Source organism: Dermacentor andersoni, chromosome 3 (genome assembly GCF_023375885.2).
Source record: "Dermacentor andersoni chromosome 3, qqDerAnde1_hic_scaffold, whole genome shotgun sequence".
NCBI classification, from domain to species: domain Eukaryota; kingdom Metazoa; phylum Arthropoda; class Arachnida; order Ixodida; family Ixodidae; genus Dermacentor; species Dermacentor andersoni.
The window spans coordinates 132,697,556-132,713,685 of record NC_092816.1 but is presented as its reverse complement, the minus strand read 5'-3'; the positions used below and the strand labels follow the sequence as shown (position 1 = coordinate 132,713,685).

The 16,130-nt window shown below is 46.5% G+C and overlaps 1 protein-coding gene across 1 annotated transcript in view; it reads left to right on the top strand.

Annotated features, from left to right (window-relative positions):
• Positions 1-13,710: 13,710 nt before the first annotated feature.
• LOC129383220 (cyclohexanol dehydrogenase-like) overlaps positions 13,711-16,130 on the top strand; it is a 45,599-nt gene continuing 43,179 nt past the window's right edge. Inside the window, exon 1 of the mRNA XM_072286765.1 lies at positions 13,711-13,863. The gene's annotated coding sequence lies outside the window, so the exon portion shown is untranslated. The remainder of the gene's footprint in view (positions 13,864-16,130) is intronic.

Sequence of the window (16,130 nt, the reverse complement as noted above, 5' to 3'; positions counted from 1 at the left end):
GGCTTGCTTGATCCATGCGCACTCGCCCGTGAACATATCGGCTTCTACGTAGGAGGGGTGAACTACATCCATCGTAGCTGCGGAATCGCGAAGCACTCGGCACTCTTTCCCGTTCACGAGGAGGTCTTGCATGTAAGGCTCGAGAAGCTTCATGTTCTCGTCAGTGCTGCATAAGGACAAAAACACGACTTTTGTTTTTGTTTCTGGACACTGCGCCGAAAAGTGACCCGGCTTCTGGCACGTATAGCACACGCGCGCTTGCCTCTTCTCGAACCGCTTTCTGCGTTCGGCTTCGGCTGCCGCCGTCTCCTCACGTTCGGTCGGACACTGCGCCGAAAAGTGACCCGGCTTCTGACACGTATAACACACGCGCACTTGCCTCGTCTCGAACCGCTTTCTGCGTTCGGCTTCGGCTGCCGCCGTCTCCTTACGTTCGGTCGGACTGCTTTCACTCGCATCCGCACTACGTGTGTCCCCCTTTGCTCTCATGGGCGTGAACTTCGGCCTCTCAAACTTGGAGCCAAATTCACCCTTTTGACCGTCCTTAGCTCCGCGAGCCCGACGCGTCACAAACTCCTCGGCTAGCTCGGCGGCTCTAGCCACCGTACTAACGTCTGGCCTATCCAAGACCCAGTACCGCACGTTCTCAGGTAACCGACTATAAAACTGTTCTAGCCCGAAACACTGCAGAACTTTCTCGTGGTCACCAAACGCTTTCTCTTCTTTGAGCCACTCCTGCATGTTTGACATTAGCCTGTAGGCAAACTCTGTATATGACTCACTTCTGCCTTTCTCATTTTCCCAAAACTCGACAGAAGAAATCGGAGCCTCTCTCTTGGCGTCCGGGGGCAGCTGCTCTTTACTTTCGCAGTTGAGGGCAAGAAGGAAGGCCTCGTAACGAGACCACGTGACGGCGGGTACGGACAGACTGAGAGACACGTTGAGACGAGTGTAGTGACGCATCGCCAAGCTGGCGCCTGTCAGACCTCCTCGCTTCACACTTGGGGAGCTCCTCTCCCCGGCTGCCGCGCTTTGACAAGCGTGGGCACACACACACACACGCACACACGAAGACACGTGGCACTGAAACACGCCTGGACGCGCTTGGCGGAGAGGCTTTGCGGGAGCTCCGAACGGGCCAAATGTCCGCCGCTTTGAACGAAGCTCCGGCGTCCGTTGCATCCGCGCCGGCTATACCGCGCGTTGTAGGCGAAACGTAACAATGAGGAGGGGCGCCACTGAACATGGATGCCCAGCATGGAACATGGTGCCCCTTCGGTCGACTTGTTAGATAAAGAGACGGCTTTCTTGGACGGTTAAGATTTGAATGAGGTGGCGCCACTGTGCATGGGTTATATAAGTGTATTTCCTGAATACCAATTTGTTGAAGTTAGCGCATTGTGATGTCGTCTCCCTCCCGTCCTTGTTTGCTGGCACAAAATATGCTTTCAGTTTACCAACACGCCCAACAAATGGCAATGCTGAAAGGTGTTGCCGACTTCTTTTTTCGATCGTCAGGCGCCATTATTATTCGAATTATTAAACCTGCACAGGCTGTCAATCGTTTCCGGTATTGTGAAACGCCGAATCGGCTGCGTGCCACAATTAAGAACAAGCGACGTGGAAAATTCACGAATGGGGTCATCTTGCTCCACGACAATGCCCATCCCCACCTCGCTGATGTGGTTAACAGAAAACTGGCAAAGTTCAAGTGGGAAACACTACAACATCCTGCCATGCAGCCCCAACTTGTCGCCTTGGGACTTCTGTATATTGAGGCAATGGAAGAAATAGTTCACGGGAACCTGAATTCGTTTTGGACGATGATGTGAAAGAGTCAGGTACAGACTTTTAGAAGCAGCAATCCAAGGAATTTGATGAGACTTGAATCACGCGTATCGTTAGTCAGTGGGACAAATGTCTAATTGTTTATGGAGGGTACTTTTAAATGAAGTACCCCGCTAGTTATATATTCGCATTGGCTCAGTTTCATTTGCCTCGCCCTCGTATACGTTGCAGAACTTCTGCGTTTAATGTATTCTCTCTGTTGAGACTATAATTTCCACGCAATTACTCACAATACACGATCGGTGAGAGCTTCTCCTGCGCAATACATTGGAATGAAGGAAAGCGTCATTGAGAGTTTTCACTGGTCATTGCATATGTGCAAAAATGTAAGCAGAGTTCTTGAATGTCAAAGTTTCATGAAAATATTTTTCTTGAACTTGCTCATTGTATGGCCATTTTTTATGTCACCAACATGCACTGCTGTACTGGTTTTGAACTGGTATATTTCGTCAGTTCGTGTGATGTTCTCTGTACTCTTTAAATAGACAAAAACCTGGAACCATTGATATCAGTTATTTCGGGCGCAATTTTCGGGACGTGCGAGCGTATTCTTGTATAAAGAAATACATATTTTACTTGTCTTGACAGTGCGCAGCGTTCAAGAATTCGTTTTCAGCATCTATGGCAATGGTAATGCAGTTACTAATGTATTTGATCCCTCGACAAATTCAACAAGGAGGAGTCCGAGCTTGAACGTGAGCCCCTTCCAAACGAAATTTCTGGCTACGCCACTGTCTGCGGTCACCGAGTGAGATGTTTACAGCTGTTCGTAGGGCCGATAAACTTAATAACCTTGCTTCGTATAGCGGTCCAATAATTTGTTATCGCAATCAAGTCCAAGCGTCGAACAGCTGTTTGTGCTATGCAGCAGGAAACGGCCGCACTGCTACACGAGCGCCTAGGGGGCCGGCTGCTCGTTTACACCGACGGCTCCGTGGCGAGTGATGGTTCTGGTGCTGCAGCGTGCACGGCGCCGGATATTTGCACTACACGGCAGTGCCGCCTTCGTGTTGTGTGGTCGTCGACGGTGGCCGAGCTTGCGGCGATCGACCTAGCCGCTGATCTCCTGCTTCAACAGCGCAGTGTTGTTTCTGCCGCGATCCTTTCGGACTCGCGCGCGGCACTGTGTTTGCTGGCGAAGGATTACCTTGGACCTCCGTTGGTGCAGCGCGTCGGCTCAAAGCTCCGCCATCTCGTCAGCCAGGGCTGCGATTTGGCGTTGCAATGGGTTCCAGCGCACATCGGCCTGCTAGGGAACGAAGCCGCGGACGCTCTCGCAAAGCAGGCTCACTCCCTGCGCTTCCCCCTCGCTACCTCGGTCAGCGGCTTCGACGTGGCCAAAGCAACCATTCTGCGAACGCTCCGTGCGCAGCATCCGGACCAGCGCGTCGCCGCGGGTGCGTCACTTCGACTCCTCCCCCGCGTTGGCTTCTCCCGGGCGGACCGCTCTTTCCTGCTTCGCCTGCGCGTCGGCTGCTACAGGACGGCTGCTAGAACGCACAGGCTACAGGGAATTGGCGACCCCGCGTGCAGCAACTGCGCCGATTTGGAGACGCTCGACCATTTGCTACTTCGCTGCCCAGCCTTCGATGCGGAGCGCACGGACTTGTGTACAGTCTATCGGCGACTGGGACTGACTTACGATACGGCGACCGCGCTGCTATTCCCTGCAGCCCACTCGTCCATCGTGAAGCACGCTCTGTCGGCACTGCTAGACTACTGCAATGCGACGCACTTGAGAGCGCGGCTCTGAGCCCCGCACTCCCATTTTTTTTTTCTTCCCCTTGCCACGTTCAACCTGTCTTTCTCTCCTTCATCTTTTTCTTCCCATTCCCCCTTCCCCGTGCAGTGCTGTTGAGGTGTCCTCCTGTGAGAGACAGTTACGGCGCTGCACTCATCTCTTCCGTTTCCTTTCCTAAAATCACTTCACACACACTGTTATCGCAATCAATACTTCGCTTTTCCGGCGAAACGGTGCTGTCTCAAAAATTAAACAACAAGTGAGTCTGATACTGTTTTATTCAAAAAGCGATTTTCACATGTTAAGGACGCACTATAATCGACGAGTCAGAGGCGAGTCGTAGCCCCCATTTGATGTCCCTTCTTGTTCAGTTATATTAAGGTAACATTCGCTGAGTTATATGCGGACGCATGCCTAATTTAACTTACTGTGCTGGTCACTCACGACATAATATTATGCATTGGCAATATTCTTCAGTGCTTAGAGATCGTAGAGAGCAGTACTGGGGCGAGTTCTCTCGTAGACTACGTGCGAACACTAAGGCAAGGGTTTTATAAATGTTCCGAGCACGAAGGACTTTTCGTCTCTTCAGGTCTGCTTTTTTCTTCTGCGAAGAGCAATGTTTGTCTACGTAAATTAATTCCGGGCTCGTCCGCGTTCCTGCCAGGCATAGTTGAAATCGACTGCACGAATGTGATCAAGGAAAGTCCTCTACTTCCTCAATCGGTCGGTCAGGTCCACAAATACTTATGCTCGCTTGCTGATGCTAAATACTCGAATGCGATGTCGACCAACTGTGACAGTGTCGTTCGGTCACTCAGGGCATCAACCCAATTGGCGGGATTGATTATCCTGCATGTTTCAAGGCATGCAGAACTGTACTTCTTCGTGTTGAAGATTGAGGTACCTGTATAGCTTTAAGCAATAAATTATCAGGACGCCGCGCACCACGATCCCTTGAATGTCATCGCGGCTGAAGAACAGTTTCATAATTAGTGATTTAGTCCACGTAGTGGGCATAAAGTGCCGGTTGGCTTGGTTGGATTGGACGCCATCCGCGTTTTGTGCCCGAGGATGGTCAACAAAAGGGAAATGCCATGATCGCAATACTCCAGAACAGCTCAAGCGACAAATCGCACACCTTATCAAGAACGTGCCGCGGCCAAATCCGCGTATATTTGTGGATGCGGGTTAGGCCACGCATTAAACTAAACCTTCCCCTCATTCTTGCGATAGCAAAGATATGGACACTCCAACCCAATCTGCGCCGTCGTTCTCGGAGTCCTCGTGGTTTCATATCAAGTCCAAGTGCGATACGATCGCAGCCGCGCACCGTACGGTGGGCGGCTGCGTCTGATCGTCAGCCGACAAGGACGTCTGATCGTCAGCCGACAAGGACGGTGGCTTGACGCAGAGGCGTCTTCTCGCGCACGCGAGGGGTGCGCGGAGCGGAGAGACGTGTACGCGGGAGGGGGGAGAGGGTGGAAAGGAAGAAAATTACGTTAGTGCGCATGTCCCCTTCTACTGTGGCTGTGGCTGCATAATGAAAGCGCGACCGCGTGTTCATTATCTTGGAGGCAACTAAGCTCGAAGGCTGGGTGACCAGAGGTATCTGTCGCTTTGCGTACGCTGGCTTCTGGCGCGCCTAGTTCGCGTTTCCACGAGAGGCAGCACGAAGGCAACTTCTCTCGCCGCTGCTGCCACCCTTCGTCACGCCCGCGCTCTGGCAGGGAGTGTCTGCGGTCATCGAGTGAGATGTGTTCGTTTTTGCCTGTGTGCGCATGACACAGTGTTTGTTTGACATACCTAATGTAGTTAGTAAGGCGAATGCTCAAAACAGGTTATAAAGCTGATGAAACTACTAACCTTGTTTCGTATAACTAATAGCTTGCTTTCGCAATCAATGCTCCGCCTTTCGGGCGAAACTGCGACTTTTGTTTTACCGCCTTTGATGTTTGTGTCTTAAACACAATGTGTCAGACTCTCGGTATCGTTGCACCAGGATGACACTTTCAAACACTTGAAAAAGAAGTTTTTTTTTTTTTTTGCACAGCAGCTCGAGCAGTGCGAGCTCTCGTCAGTTCTAATGACTCGATGCGCACACCACTAAGTTCGTACTCAGAAGTGTCCAGTCTTCAGGCACTGACTGCATTGAATCGGTTTTTGAACCAATCGGCCTACTGCTTGTCGAATGTGGTCGAGCTCAGTAGCAGCGGGGATTAGCTCTCCCTTAAAACAGATTTTCTCAACGCGCGTGTTCCCGAGGTGGCAAGCGTGCCCTAATACTTTCGAGCGTATAGTGAACAGCCCTGCGCTTACAAACACCGCTGAAACAGCATGGTAACGACCTGGTCCAGATAGGCGCGGCACCACTGAGCATTATGCAAATATAAATCACAGCATGGCCTTAAAATCCGCAACTATCTACGCAGAAGTAATATCACCATAAATGAGCCCTATGCTCGAACCATTGCACGTTCCCCCGAAAGCCCATCCGTTGAAACGGATGCGCGGCAACATGGTAGAAGCACGCGGATGAGCGCCAATCGTGGACTTCATCGTTTTCACAAGTACGTAATCATTATTGTCACATTTAATCTTCATCTTCTTTCGTTGTTCACGCGTTTCGAAATAATGCATTCGGTAGGCCTCAGGATCTCACGTGCTACTCTCAATACAGTCCTTATCTAAGCGCCATCGGTTGCAAGCTTGAAAGTTTGGCTTTCAGCCGTTGTTATTATTGGAAACAAGGGACAGATACAAATACTGAAATGGCTTTTTGGGAGCGGTTGCTGTTTATGCTTTATAAAGGTTCACGGTAGCTCCAGACAATTTCTTTCCGCATGTGCGGTAACAAATACCAAACGTGTTCATTTTGTACACGCGTCATCGCAGAGAAACCGTGTTGGTTGCCGAGACTAGCTTGACCACATAAGTGACGTGTGCACGTACGCACACGACAAAGCAAAGGGGGAAAATGGGAGATTTCGAAATCACTACAGGCTTTTAGGGCTTTTGTCGCAGCTCGCGGTCTTCATGATGTACGCCTACTAATATTTTGCCTAGATGCCGAAGTCTTTGAACGTGCTCTAAAGGCTATATATTTTCACGGTCATATAAGGCAAATTACGTTGCATAATTTTAAGAACACAACCAGCTATTAAAGACACTCATACAAAAGGTGTTGCGTTAGTTTAGTTTCCGCTACAGCTTGTATGTGTAGCCTTATCTTATTGATGTTTTGTTAGAGTAACTTTTCTCGCATTGTGCTCTTTCTTTGCGAGCGACAGGCGCCTCGGCGGGCATCGGCGAAAGCACGGCGAAGCATTTTGCTTCGCTTGGCTGCTGGCTTTCCCTGAATGCGCGGAACACCGCGAATCTGGAGAGAGTGGCTGAAGCTTGCTGCGCACAGGGGCTTCCGCGGGACAAGGCAAGTAGCCGGTGGTGCCGGGCTGAACGTTTATTCACGCAGCTCACGAAACTGGCACTTGAAAAACTGTCCAGATCGCATCCACACCAACCTCAACATTTGCTGATATTAACGCCACTGTGATTGTAGGCTTAAAATCAATAAAACAGAACCTCTCTAAATTTAAAGAGTAACGATGAGGGTTCCTTGTTGAAGCATATCACAATTCTTCTATAGATGCACTATACGTACAAAAATGCTTAAACAAGGAAACCGAAGAAATAGCAGGTAACAAGCAAGTCTAGAAATTTTCTTATTGTTTTTTTGCTTCGTGATTGCAAAGGACACTGAAGGTGCTAGTTTAGGAAAGATGAAGTGCAATATATATAGCGTGACCTCGCGAAATATGTACTTTGATGGTGATAGTGTTTTGTTGAACAATACAGGATGTACCTTGCACCACATGTCTGAGGGCCTATAGAGGCAAAGTCGGTATAAATTTACTAATCGTAAGGAACCTAAGTAACCTCCAATAGGACGACAAAAATACATTTTTGCAATGAAAAGTTAGTCTCTTGAAGAATCACAAGAGCATAATACTTAACCTAGACCGATTGCCAGAGGGGCATTGGAGGGGGAGAAAGATGTCTAAGTACGGCTAAATATAGGCGATATCGTGAGCCAAGGAAATTTCCAGGCATGGAATTCTGTCGGTTAACCCGAGACCGGGATGTCTGTAGGTCGTTGGGCAAGACCGTTGCTCTGCAATGTACAGTCCGCGCCACTCTTGTGTAGAGCGCGGGAATGCCGGCAAGCGGGCCGCCCCGTAGCCAGCCAGCGACGCCTAAACGTAGCTGCTGGGCTCGAGATAAGAAGTGTCTGGGCATCTAATCTCGGGCCCAGCCACTGCCGTTAGACGTCGGTGGCTGTCTGTGGAGGGCCCTGGTGGCCGATATTCGCGCGCTCTACACATGGGTGACGCGCACTGTACATAGCATAGGCTGATGACAAAGTATCATGCGACTTAGTTCGCTTTACGGACATTCACTCGAAACAAATAGAATGGCGTTTAATTAACTTTTGCGGCGCGTTTTGTATTCATAACAGTATCATCGCCTACTGTGGAGACAGTCGGCGTGTTCTTCAATCTTTCACTTGCGATTAGCTCTCCCACATGGTCATATTTTTAATGTTCTTCTAGAAAGGGACCAAAGCTTGGAAAACGTATTTTTCTTTTCGTCAGGATGACGAAACGGCGCATGAAGTAGCGCAATGCTTAAGAGGAATCTTTACTTCTTCTTAGCAGCACATTGCGCAGACATGAAAAAGAATGTGAACGGCACTTGGAGAAATGTGAAGTTAGTATGACGGATAAAGTAATTACCTATTCATAATAAGAAGCGCACGACCTGCAGCTCTACTTGTGATCATGACTCGACTTTCTCGCTGAATGACCAGGTCTTGCTGCATGAGGTCGCAGGTCCTCTATCGGCCCAAGAAGCCACGTTGCTATGGGGGCAACTAAATGACCCCTATGTGCTCGGCGTTAGATTACCATTAAAGAATATCACTCGGTCAAAACTTGTTCGGCGCGCTTCACTATGGTGTTCATCACAGAGTTCCTTGTTTTTGGTGTTTTCTTTTTGACCGAAGTCAGTGAATGTATTTCGGCGTTGATTATATTGCTGAAGAATTAGGTGCTTATCTGCGTTATTTCGTTATTTCCAAGTAGCCTAAATTGGGAGTTAGTTTTGTCTTTTAAAATGTTGTGCGTTTAAACAGATACACAAACTACAGAAAGACGTATCCAGAGTGCCGAAAGTAACTTTATTAAGATGAAATATTCACAGTGATGGTAGATCAATACAAGCACGATGGTACCAACCGCGTTAGAACTAGTTGCAGTATTTAAAGGTACACTCAACAAGGTTCGTGTGAGTGATGCTAGCACGCTCCTTTCGAATAATAACTCTTAGCATAAATGCGCATTCCACATTGGCGCTGGGAACTGATAAAGCGAGCAGTGTGAGTGCGCAGCGGGATTTGATAGGTTTGATAGTGTGCACCATGCAGTTTTCATTTTTTATGCAATCATCCATGAGGTACGGCATGTAGTCCCTGCCAAGGCACCAGCTTCAATATGTACTCATGGCGCGCTAAGCAACTTCGAGGCTGTGCCTAGACCTTACGATTATTGTACGTAGTCTGTACCGAGTATTCCTCAGAGTATCTGAACACTGAACCCAAATAATTCGATCGCACACTTCATTTGCTCAATAAGATCGCTTCCAACAGTCTGCGACTCTATTTAGTAATAGTGGCATAGCAAGTGTGCTGGCATCCCACCGTATTTGTGCAGTAATGATCGTCTGGCAAGTATAGAAGACCCGGAACATCAGCAGTGAAGCTCATCACTGATTGATCGTGCCAATGGCTGAGTAAAGCACAAAAACGAAATCCCACTTGATGCACCGCTGTACTGAATTATTGACAGCACAATGGATCAATTGGCCTTAAAGGGACCGACAACTGTCTAGGATGCCTCATGACATGTTGGGGCAAATGAAAAGACCAGAATTTATAGTGATATGATAGAGCATGCAGTTCACGGTATAAGCATGGATTTTGATTGTATATTAGCGCAGAAAAAGGCGAAAATTATCCATAAAACCTTGGTTCCGGAGGTGTAGTATATGAGATTACTGCCCCTAAGTCAGCTGTTGTAGACTACCGCACACTTATTGTTAAACATCGTCGTCTTAGTATCACATATCCGTTTGTGCTTTATGCAAAGCGTGTTACGAACTTAAAACAAAGTTCACGCTAATTAGCGGCGCTGCCTCACGCGGCATCGAGTGACGCGGCAGGGCCGTAATATCCCTCAATTTACGGCGGCGCATATGCGTGGTTTTGCACAAGCAAGAATTTCCGAGTGAGATCTCGAGTTCTGTGGTCTCCCATTAAGAAACGAAATGCCATGGGTTAATTCTGTCGCAGAAGTGCAGCGCCCCGTAAATAGGTGTAGAACTTGCAAATACATCTCTTTGAATCGAACAGACCTTAATAATAACACTACTTGCACATCTTATGCCTTATCACGACTTGGCCAAAAATAAACGCTTTACCTTTATATGAGCAGAGTCGTTGCGTAAGAAACCACAAAAGCACGCAGGTATTACTGTAGAAATCGATCAACAATTCGGAAAAGATGTGCCGCTTTAACATTGGTTTGATAAACGAAAAATATCGACGGAACCCATCTCATGTTGACTGTCGATGGCTATGCGTTTGGCAGTGCATCAATATTTAGCCATACAATGAGTCGCCACAGTCTAAACGAGTTATGTGTGATGCCTATACTGCAGCGGGACACCTCTTTCCCACTTTCCAAAGAACGCTCGGTGCCATCTAGCGTTGCTACACCGGAGCCTGCTTCTAGGCTCTGAAATGCATGGTGCGCGGGTGCGCAGAGAGAGAAACGCGTCATGCGGCAACCAGGCTCCTCTTTCGTGCTTTTTTTCTGAACACTGTGCACCATCTAGTGCTTCTGTTGAGAATTTCGCGCTCAGCGTCGCATTCGAGAAGCGCTGCCCACGGGTGCCCGCAAAATCTGACAATTGTTCCCTTCTTTGCTGCCCACTCTCTCACATGTGCACAGTGATCCATGTTGGCGAGAGGTTCATTGACTAGAGCCACATACGCAGTGCGTTCGTGGCTAAGCTCGATAAAGTGTGGGCTTGAAAGACGTTCATTGAAACGTGGCCTATACCCAGTGCGTTTGTGGCGCATCTTTCTAAAGGATTGGGTAGCTGTCCTTGAGGAACTCTTGAGACGTGGTTTCGATTACGTTCGGCATAGCAGAAATCTGAGGGATCTTTCTCGTTATTGCAGAGATGCACATTCCCCGTGGCACATACCTAGTTACCCAAGTTGGCGCCAAATACGTTCATTGAAAATGGATACACGTCTACTGGCACATATCGAGCCACTTCCAGAAAATTACATCAATGGGGTCATTGAAAACCAGGAGAAACTGAGTTCCATATTCCCAGTGCTTCGAGTCAGCGTCAAAGAGTTTTATCCGACAGCGGGAGGAAGAACTGTAAGAGGAGTATGTAGGAGGCAGAATCGAAGGAAAGCACTGATACGATGGCTAAAGCCTTTCCAATTTCTTGTAGAGCTTCTCGTAGCAGCATGCCCATGGATATGACGTTATACTGATGAACTTCTTGCAATCAGTGCCATTCGGCCTGCAAGATCATCGTCGTGGAACTCTGCCAGTATTCCGACTGCTGGACGAGCGCGGAGCTGGAACGTTTCACCAACAATGATGACGACTGTGTGATCTTTGACAACTGCTTTGATAGCGTCAATGCCCTTTTCGTAGATGTTGTGCAATTATTTTTGGCACAGATGATCCCTGTTCGGCATTGTGCGTGTAGCGGACAATTAATTCGAAATAGACTACCAACAGATCCGTCGGCTTGGTGCAGGTTATTGCCAACATGGCTGAGGGCATGGCAGAACGTGCGTAGAATATCTTCTGTTTCCTTCCACGAAACCGTGCATAATCGATGCATTCCTAAAATGAACTTTGCTACTGCGAGTTACAAAAAATACAAAGCCTAAGTTAGAAATGTAGATGTAGCACTGGATGCAGCTGTGTATAGGCGGGGTGAAAAAGCTTCACGCAAGCGACCGTACGCGAAATGGACTCCTGACATAGTTTCGAATTACCTCAAGAAACTTGCGTGCACCTTGCAAGGCCACAACCTGGGACCTTTGAGTCACATATATCGCCGCACTCATACGCAAATAATATTTATCTGAAAATCAAAACATCACCAACCTGTTTCCAGGCGAGGTTTTTTTCACTTGCACGTGCTGTTGACATTGCAGATGATCTTCCATTCATATAGCGCCTTTGCTATTCTTAAATTCCGGAACACTCGACAAAACTTTCAAATGAGGGTCCCTTCGTTCGACGCTTCATAAATATCTGTAAACTTCTTGATCTAACCACTAGGAAAGTTTCGTTTCCTTCCCATTTTTGAGGTTTTTGTTGCGCTTGCAAATTTTTCCGACAAGTACCCTAATTTCTCGGTGCATTGGTTTAATATAAGGCTCCTTAAGAACTTCGTTTTTCAACAGTTTTTGGGCCGGTGCTGCTTTCCCCCTGAAAAAATAGGAGTCTGATTTTCTTTCTTTTTTTCCATCTGTCACGGTGCACAAACAGGTGTTTTTCTCAGATCAAACCGAATCGTCAAGAAAATTACTTGTTGATGTTTTTGTTTCGCTTCAAAGAGGAAACGCACACCTCTAGTCATGATACCTGTGTTGCATTACAATGTGAAAGCCCAAAAATAAAACAGGAAAAGCCGACTCCTTCCCTGCCATAAACTCAGCTGTAAATGCTGTGTCAAAAGCAACTTTATTATAGACACACCGGCTCGTCTTTCACCAGTGCGTAAAAAGTGTTCTTTTGGTAATAATTAGGAAATGTTTTATTGACCAGAATACGTGCAGACGCCTGTTGCCTATGGCGATTGATTAGAGGGGAAAAAATACAGTATTCTCTTGCGGCGCAATTGACTATACCCGTTATGAACCATACGCTAACATTTGTAGAACAAGTTTTTCATGACAAATGTGCGACACCAGAACGTTTCATTTACTTGAGTGACCTCTCCGTACCAACATATAACTGTTCTAAAATTTGGGACCAAATAAGAGGGTACAACGCTATATTTCTGCCACAGTGAAAGTTCATATATTTAGTTGACGTGCGAAATTTACAAACTAAAGGATTATAAACTGTGCACCTTTTATATAACCGATTTTTCCACGACAACTCAGACAGTGAAAAAATTTTAGTCCTCTCAATTATCAACAGTGGTTCAACAAAGGCTATCTCGAGAGCGAACGCTTCGACAAGGGAAATGCTTTCACAAGACCAACCACTGCTTTCCTTTTGAAGAAAGTAATTTCAAATGAAGCAACCGTTGCCAACCCGAAGAAAAGGTTTCTTGTCGAAATAACAACTTTAGTTACACTCTTTGATCTACCAGTGCTGAAATACTTGAAGTCTCTTATCTCCCTGTGAGCCACTTCTTTGTTTGATTTACTCCTGCCCATGAATATTGCGAGGTCAGAAAAGGCAGAATTGAACCGTGAAGAATATAAGATTTAGATCATAATTCACGTTTGGCTCTAAGCACATGGCCACATGCTGACCAAAAATCCGAACGCTCTATAAAATTTCGTGGTGTTGCATCGTCAAAGTGCTCCTTGTTCTTAGCACGCAACTTTGTGTAGTGCGGAGGAGGAGTTCCGTGAGTTGCTCTAGCTAAATAAATGTGTAATCATCTGTCTTTTTGAGCAAGTTACTAAAATCTATACCGTCATATTACACAGAAATTCACATTAAATATGGACAGGCTACAAGCGATTAACGGTGGTTGCAAAATGCATGTCTAATGAATCGAGTCAACGTTTCGACAAGTCGGGTTATAATACGCGTCGCCTCGCGAATACATTGGCTCCAGCCTGAGGCACGTCGCTTTTTCGATTTCTCGTGATCAGATTAGACATGTACATGTTACTAAAGATTTTGTGCATAAGCTTCCGGAATTGTTCTTTCTATAATCCGCCACGTCATTTATATTGTGGTACTTGTCGGAGTCACACTATTACGACAGCGCTCAGATATTTGGCTCACTTCGTGTTACATCATGTGTACTTCCTTAGTACATTGCTGCCTAATTCTTTCCAGGTTCTTGTCGTGCCTGGTGACATAGCGGTGCAAAAGGATGTCGCAGATGTGGTGCAGAAGACAGCGAAGCACTTCGGCAAAATTGATATTCTCGTAAGTTCAAAGCTCCGCAAACGGCTAATAAAGGCTTTAAAGCACGACGTCTTTAAGTAGCTAGTATCACCTCGGAAGAACAAGAAATACAAAGAAAGGTGGAACAGCTACGCTAAAGGCAAAGTTCTTCCTCTTTAAGAATCTTTGGATGAAGGTTTGATGAACCTTTGCAACAGAAACAAGAGCCTACACAACATAAGCTGCGCAATCGGGGGTTAAAATACAGCGTTAAATTAAGATTTGACAATATAGCTGAGCGGTAACGCGAGGACTGAAATGAAGTATTCGTGAATAATACTGAAAATCAACTGCCGCTATTTGAATTAGCTTTATTGCGACTTCTCTGGCATAATGTCAGCCATGACCCCCTAGTCAGCAGTAAATATTGTTGCGAGAGCGAAATTGACGAATGATTCTTTACTACCACTAATTTCTTGACATTAGGAATGTGCATATGTGATTTAGACGTTCATGTGTACGTCGCTTCATAACGTGACGCCTATCTTTTAACGGGCTACGCTTATGTGAGTTCAGCCCTCGGCTAACATCACACTCTGAAAAAAAAAATTCATGTGCCTTTATCAAGGATATATTCGCAGTGTCGTACGTAAAGCATCCTGGGCCTCCTGCAGAACGCGTAAGAGCCCACTAGAGTACAAAAACAACGTAACGAAGTACGCCAAAATATGCATTCATTCGCGCATTAGTAAATGTGCATGCCTAACTTATGTTAGAGCTATTGAGTATTTTGCGGTGTCGTTTAGCAGCCGTGCTCGCTTCCTACTAGTAGTGAACCCCTTTGTTTTGCAGAGGGTGAATGCGCTCTAGTGCAAATAAAGGACCTTCCTACTAGTGGTGCCCGCGACTATCCTGCGCCGTTCCAGACCGCCGCACGAGTAGATAGTTGCGGCTCCTGGGATCCCCTGAATCTTCAGCGCTTGTGTGTAACCCTTTAGAAAGCAAACGTTGCGCCGCAATCAAAGGGGGTGCTTATCCCTATCTCTGGCTGCCCGGGGAGTATGGCTCCACATACATAAGCGATAATAGTATGCTTTTTTCACAAGCGGTTTTAACGACTTGCAAGATATTTCACGTCAAGAAGTAATTATGTTCCTTAACTATATCCATTGGAACACGGAATACCACATTTCTATTACGGGCGCTTTATCACTTCTTCTCAGCGGAAGTGGTATTGTGTGCGAGAAAACAAAAAAAAAAAATATTCTTCCATTGTGACCTTACACTCCTAGATCATAGAATGGTTTTAATACGTCACACTAACGGCAGTCTCATAAAACTCTGAAATCCATTTTTTTGTTATAGAAATCAACCTGAACCAAACTTCGTCCGGCTGCCCTTGGCTACTTACTGCACTTAATGGTAATTTTAGTGCATTAAGCGGTGATTAGATAGAAATGGGGGTATCTCGGTAACACCTTGTACCATCATACTCGATCGCATCGCTAACGTAAATATAGTAAGAACAAAATCATCTCATTACTGGGGCGCAAGCCTAGGATATTTGCTATCGTGATTAAAATAATGCCTTGAAAATACTGTTACAAGAACATAATGTGCTAACCTTTTATTATACGAGCTGCAATAATCGGAGCGTCCTGAACAGTTTGAGCGGATTTAATAGCCAGCTACTCAGCACTAAACAGCGTTGTTCAAGCGAAGACGAGTCTTAAGCTTTTATTCGGCAAACAGTAATTTGGTCGTCTGTGGCTGGCAGTCATGCGAAGGATGCTTCGCGGAGTCATTGACTTTCAGCTGTGGTATCCTTGTGAGGTTTTATTAATTCTAAATACCAGTCAAACACTAAGAAACTATATTGTGCCAAACTAATTACGATACCTTATACGAGGTAATATATAACCCTTACGGGGTTTCTCTAACTTGCTTTGGAGTGATAGAATAATTCTGATCCTTCAGACGGATGACACGAACGTGCGAACATCGTTTGCACGAAAATTGGGGATGCATATTCGGCTAATAAACAAACTATCGCTCAATAATTTTTATGCTTAACAAAAACAGCAGCCATTGCTATTCTCAAACTTTAAAATTATGGGGTTTTACGTGCCAAAACCACTGTATGATTATGAGGCACGCCGTAGTGGCGGACTCCGGAAATTTCCACCACCTGGGGGTCTTTAACGTATTTTCGAACTGCATCTGGTGAGTATGCAAGCAAATTCACTTGGGACGACTAATGTATGCGCCGTCAAAATTACTGTAAATAACCACTTCGGCTCAAATCGCAC